The 5,318-nt window shown below is 47.9% G+C and overlaps 1 long non-coding RNA gene across 1 annotated transcript; it reads left to right on the top strand.

Moving 5' to 3' along the window:
• Nucleotides 1-929: 929 nt before the first annotated feature.
• LOC306815814 lies at nucleotides 930-3,452 on the top strand. The gene is made up of 4 exons (XR_013777477.1): nucleotides 930-1,072; nucleotides 1,399-1,487; nucleotides 2,027-2,110; nucleotides 3,280-3,452. It is a non-coding gene; the product is annotated as an uncharacterized lncRNA (long non-coding RNA).
• The last annotated feature ends 1,866 nt before the right edge of the window (nucleotides 3,453-5,318 follow it).

The raw sequence follows: 5,318 nt of genomic DNA on the forward strand, positions 1-5,318 counted from the left end.
GCAAAAGACACAGCAGGGGACAAAACCAGTTTACATTTGCAGAAATGCACTTTATTTAGTGCCAACGAAAATGCAATAGTGGGACAGAGCGAGAGAGAGAGAGAGAGAAAGGGGGTTGGGATTATAGCTACCAAGATGGGCAGATGAATCCTCGTGGAGCCAGCCAATAGATGTCTGTTGCCCTATGGGAAGATCTCGGGGGTCTTCTCTGAGAAAGTCACTTTTATAGTCCTTTCCTAAAGCGAGTGGCTTCTGGCCAAAAGGTGGAAAGATTTATGGACTATTGTATGTGGAGCTCGTTACACTGAAGAACAGGTGGAAACAAGATGCTTAAAGGCACACCAAACCATCTTTGTTGTTATGAACACACGCAGGTAGCCCATACCAGACCAGTCCATTGTTCTTCCATCTGTGGGAGCTTTGTTGAGTCAGCGCCCCGTGACTAGTTGTCATGAGAAACCAGTCCTGGTAGGCATCACCTGTGGAACAGTCACTTGGTGTTCCTCCCATCCCTGGGCAGCACAGACCTCAGGCGAGGGTTGTTGGGCAGAAACAGACGAGAGGCTCACATGGACTCTCACGCAGGGCTCAGCCCAAATGGCTCTGGCAAGGACAACATCTCTCCTGGAGGCACTGGCCCAAGGACCCACAGCCTGCTGCCTTGCAAATCTCCAGGGGAGATCTTGGTTCTCCAAGACATTTTGGGGTGGATTGAGGGAAAACTCACAGAAGCCTCAGCAAGCTGAGACAATTCTGGGTGCAGGAGGAGCAAAATGCTGGAGTTGGTGAGCCACATGCCACTCTTGGGGAGCATGACTAAAGGACTGGGTAGCAAAAACAAGGGGGGATTGGCAGCAAATCGCAAGGTTTGACCCATAAGAGGGCCAGTGGAAGGAATGCCTGAAGAGGCAAAGTAGATGAAAGGCAGCATTTATGTTTCTTGGCTCTTTTGCATGTGGTGGGGCAGCTGAAGCCTGTGTCCCTTTGATCTTGCAGGAGGCTCTGCAGATGTTGCTCTCAGGGGGGCCTCCAACACCTCAAGGCCACCCCTTGGCTGATTACCATTACGCAGGTAACCAAAGCAGAGCTTGTTCTTTCACTCACAGATGCTGCCGTCCCCTTAGCTGCCATGTCAGGCGTTTAAGCTTCAACAGCAACACCTGTACAAGGTCTCCTCTTCTCTGGGGGCGGGGAAAGCAGCAGCATCTAGTCCTTCAGCCTGACTTCTTTCCTGTGCTTTTTGCCCTGAGCAATGCCTGCTCTTGCCTTCCTTACTTTCTGAGGGAGCAGACATGTGCACAGGTGAATGATGGATAGCGCCAATTGCCTCTTGGTGGCCAGTGGGATCTACCTCAAGTGGCAAGAAGCATCAATTTACCTGCTGCTTTTATTTGCCAGGCTCTGACAGATGGACACCTGAGGAGAAGGAGTCCTTCCAAAAGGCTTTTCACACCTATGGCAAGGATTTTAATCTCATCCAGAAGCAGGTAAAGCCATAGGACATTCTTTACACTGGCAGATCATAAGAGGGAAATGTTGCTTATTTCTGATTCCAAATACTGCAATTCAGTCTCACTCTTCTCCTAGATGAAAAATATAGGAATAATTGAGATATGGGGCATCCCTTTTCCTGCGGATGAAAATCCTGTGTGAAAGCAATGATTGTGCCTCTCCAGCCCTTTCCTCCAAGCTCTTTTGGAAGACACAGTTTTATCCTGTCACATTTGTCGCATGCTTGTGCTGCTGCTTCCTCAACATATTGTGCCGGGAGGACTGGAAGGGAAAGAAAAACTGTGCTGGGTGGATTTGTTGTTGATCTGTGCATCACATGTGTTATGCATTACAGAGAATAAGACATGGCTTTGCACGTGGCAGAATGCCTCTTCTACTCCCTATTTATTTCATTCTATGCCCTACTCCACTTACTCCATGCTTTTACTTCCTCCTTTTCCCCATGCTCTACTTCTTCTCCCACCCACACTACAGGATGGCCATTTCACATTCCTTCTTTTTCTTTCCACAACAGATTCCAAGTAAGACTGTGGCACAGTGTGTGGAGTACTACTACTCCTGGAAAAAAGAACATAGACTTGCCCACACTCTTGCTCAGGTGAGTGGGAGGAAAGTCAAGACAAGCCAGCAGTGTCAAGAAACAGAGAGAAGGGGACAAAACCTGCTGGCGAGCCATGCAAGACGCAGCTCTGCCAGGTCCCGTGCCCTGGGAAAGGCAGAGCAGATGCTGCCATGATCTTCATTGTGCTGCTGCTCTGAAATAGGGAATTCTGGAGCACCCCTTTGACCCAACACAGCAGCACCTTCACCAAAATCGGCTTTGACTCTCTGTAGACTGGTTACTCAGGGGCTGGCACCCTCACTGATGCCAATCAGATCCTTCATTTCCCATCGCTTGCTAACATCTCCAATCCTGGCTACGTTCATAGACATGCTGCAGATTTTCAGGGATCTTTCGCAGCATCCCAGTAGACTCCCCAAAAATGACCTGCCGGTTCTGTGCCTCCGCTCCAACTATTCTTACAGGAAAACTCAATTTTGGTTCACAGAGAGAGAGATCATTTAGGGGAATAGAAACTGGGTAACCATGGGTCTTCACTAATTGGACTCAATTGAAAACCCATTCCATAGGTATTTGTGGAGGAAACATAGGGATAGAGAGATGTTAGGCAGAGAGGTATATTAAAAAAATGTAGATCTGAAGACACCCATGTATTTAACACAGGCCTGTGGGCAGTAGAAAGGAGATGTTTTTTCCTGCAAGGTGCTGTGTTGACAGCCCACCAGCACAGCCCACCTCCAAATCCAGGCATTTTCTCAGCTCTTCAGGGTTTGGAGCAATTTCCTTAGGCCAAAAGATTTTTGTGCTGGATGCTCTGATTTCCAGCTTTGTGGGAGGAAGGAAATATTGATGAGGATCCTTTATTTTCCAGATGGTGGGTGAAGCAAAGAGGAGCCAAACTACTCACTTAAAGCCCAGCATTCAGACTGAAACCTTGCCGTGCCCCAACAAGGCACAGCTCAAACAAGTAGGAATAGGCACACCAGAGCTTGCTTGGATGCTGCTGGTGGAATTCAAAAGAGGTTGAGCAAAAAGAGAAAGAAATCGCAAGGAACTGAAACAACAAAGATTCATGGTGCTGAAAAATTCACCTAGGTGTCTCAGCCTGGAAAGACAGAGAAATACATAGAGAAATGGAAATCTGGGAGATGGGTTTAATGGTGTGTATTGAATGAACAATGGATGGTTTGTTTCCTTTCTTCCAGGGTGTTTGCAACCATGAAGGAAAGGAATGCACACAGGAGAAGACATCGCCCACGGAAGGAAGCAGAGCCTCTTGCTAAGAAGAAAAAACCAAATTAGCCCTGCAGCTCTCCAGGCCTAGCAAGAGTTAGCCGTCAAGAGGACTAGATAGAAATAGGATGGTTTCTGAAGATTTTAGGCTGCTTTATTCTTCTCTTTAGTTTACTAGATAGTCATTTCTCAATTGATTAGCTAAGATTTGTTAGTATGATTAGAATTTGATTAGTTGTATTAGATGTATTCATAAATGGAAAAGGTTTGGTGTTGTTGGCTATGCTCCTCCTTTCCTCATTTAGTCTGTGTTAAGACAAAAGCTGTCCTGTTCATTAAACCAAAGTTTGTTCAGTTTTGTCTTTTGTCTGTATGAAATCCTCAAGCAATGTTTGTTCCATTTGTTTGGTGTTACAAACACAGCATTTGCCCCGAGAGAAGAATCTGGGCATGTGCCTCCTCCCGCAGGCCCAGCCCCTTGCTCAGCTGGCGGGACTTACAAAGGTGTGTCCCCATTCCTGCCAATGGAATAACGGTGGGGTTTCATCCTTTGATTCCTGAAAATCTCACCTGGAACTGCAAAGGAAGGCTTGGTTTAATTCAGGCAATTGGGTCTAAATGACTTGGCCTTGTCTTGCTATGCTTGCAGGGATAAAAGCTGCAGGCTTTAGTCCTTTAACCCAGCAACAAAGCTTTCTTGAGTTTTGGTGCACAGATGGACTTGGCCACATCCAAGGACTTTTCTAATCTCTCTGATTCTGTAACATTAATAGCCACATGCACTAAAAAGAAAGCAGTAGTTCAGTTCAGTTTCTCCTGAAAGGACCAGCCTCCCACTCTGGGCCTTGAGCAACCTCCTCATCCAAAGCAAAGCACGTGTGAACATTACCCTCTCACTTCTCACAGCTTTGGCATCGGCACCAAAGAAGCATCAAACTCGCCCCTTTAGCTGGCCCAGGAAATGGCATTGCCTGGCCAGGCTTTGGGAGCTGGGGAGCACAGAGGGAGGGGTGGCAATGCAGGGGCAATTGCCAGGCTGCTTCTGGGACTCTGACACAAGCTTGCCCTTGTCTGATGGAGCCAGGCAGCATTTGGAGCCTACAAAGTATCGGTTTTGCAGTGGGCCTTGCTACATCTGCCCCCTCCCTTTGCTGCTGTCTGTGTAACAAGCAGCCCAGGAATGAAGCAAGATTTGCTTTACTTAACCTCAGGCAGGAAAACAACCCAACCTGCTGGGTTTTGCCGTATCTGGGACATAAGTAGGAAAACAAATGGGAAGACCATTGGTGTGAAATAGGAATTATGTTACTGCTAGTCTCCTAGAGGAATCCATCAGGCTTTTGAGATGAACATTTGGCTCCTTCATGGGAGCGGGAAGAAAGACCTAGGAATTCTGCATCAACTCTTTGCTAAGGAATTGCTGCTGGCCTGTCCCCATCATTTCACCTGGAAAACAACCTGTTTCTTCAAGTTTCAAGGAATGAGTGTTGAGCTGAGGGACCAGCTCAGGACCCTTGTTATGGGTTGATGTTTTGACTTGCTCCTCTCCCTGCCTTTGCCACGGAGCTGCCGTCCCCTCCCTCAGGATGTTTAATCTAGGCTGGTGTTTCGGCTGGCCTGCTGCTTTAGCTTGCTGCTGCTGCTGCTGCTGCTGCTGCTGCCCACTGCTACTTCTGCTGACCCCTGCTTGCTTTGGCTTGCCCTGGGCTCACTTTAGCTTTCTCCCGGCTGCCCCGCTGCCCCTCTCCCTCTCTCCTTCCTCCTCATCCGTAAGATTTGCACCAGCTCCAGAGGACATGGATCTGAACTTTGGAGACCACCTCTGGAAGTCTGCCAAAGAAGCTCTGCCGCCCTTCCCGGCGAAGATCAGCCGAGTTCGTCTCATCTGGGTCTGTGCTGGGAAGTGTTTCTTTTGTATTTTTGTTAATAAAAGAAGTTTTTTCCACTTCCCCCTGAAGAAAAATTCTTTCCGAGCCCAGTGAAGGAAGGAATTCTAAGGGGAGAGGGGGGG

The sequence above is a fragment of the Erithacus rubecula genome, assembly GCF_903797595.1.
Source record: "Erithacus rubecula genome assembly, contig: scaffold_240_arrow_ctg1, whole genome shotgun sequence".
Taxonomy (NCBI): domain Eukaryota; kingdom Metazoa; phylum Chordata; class Aves; order Passeriformes; family Muscicapidae; genus Erithacus; species Erithacus rubecula.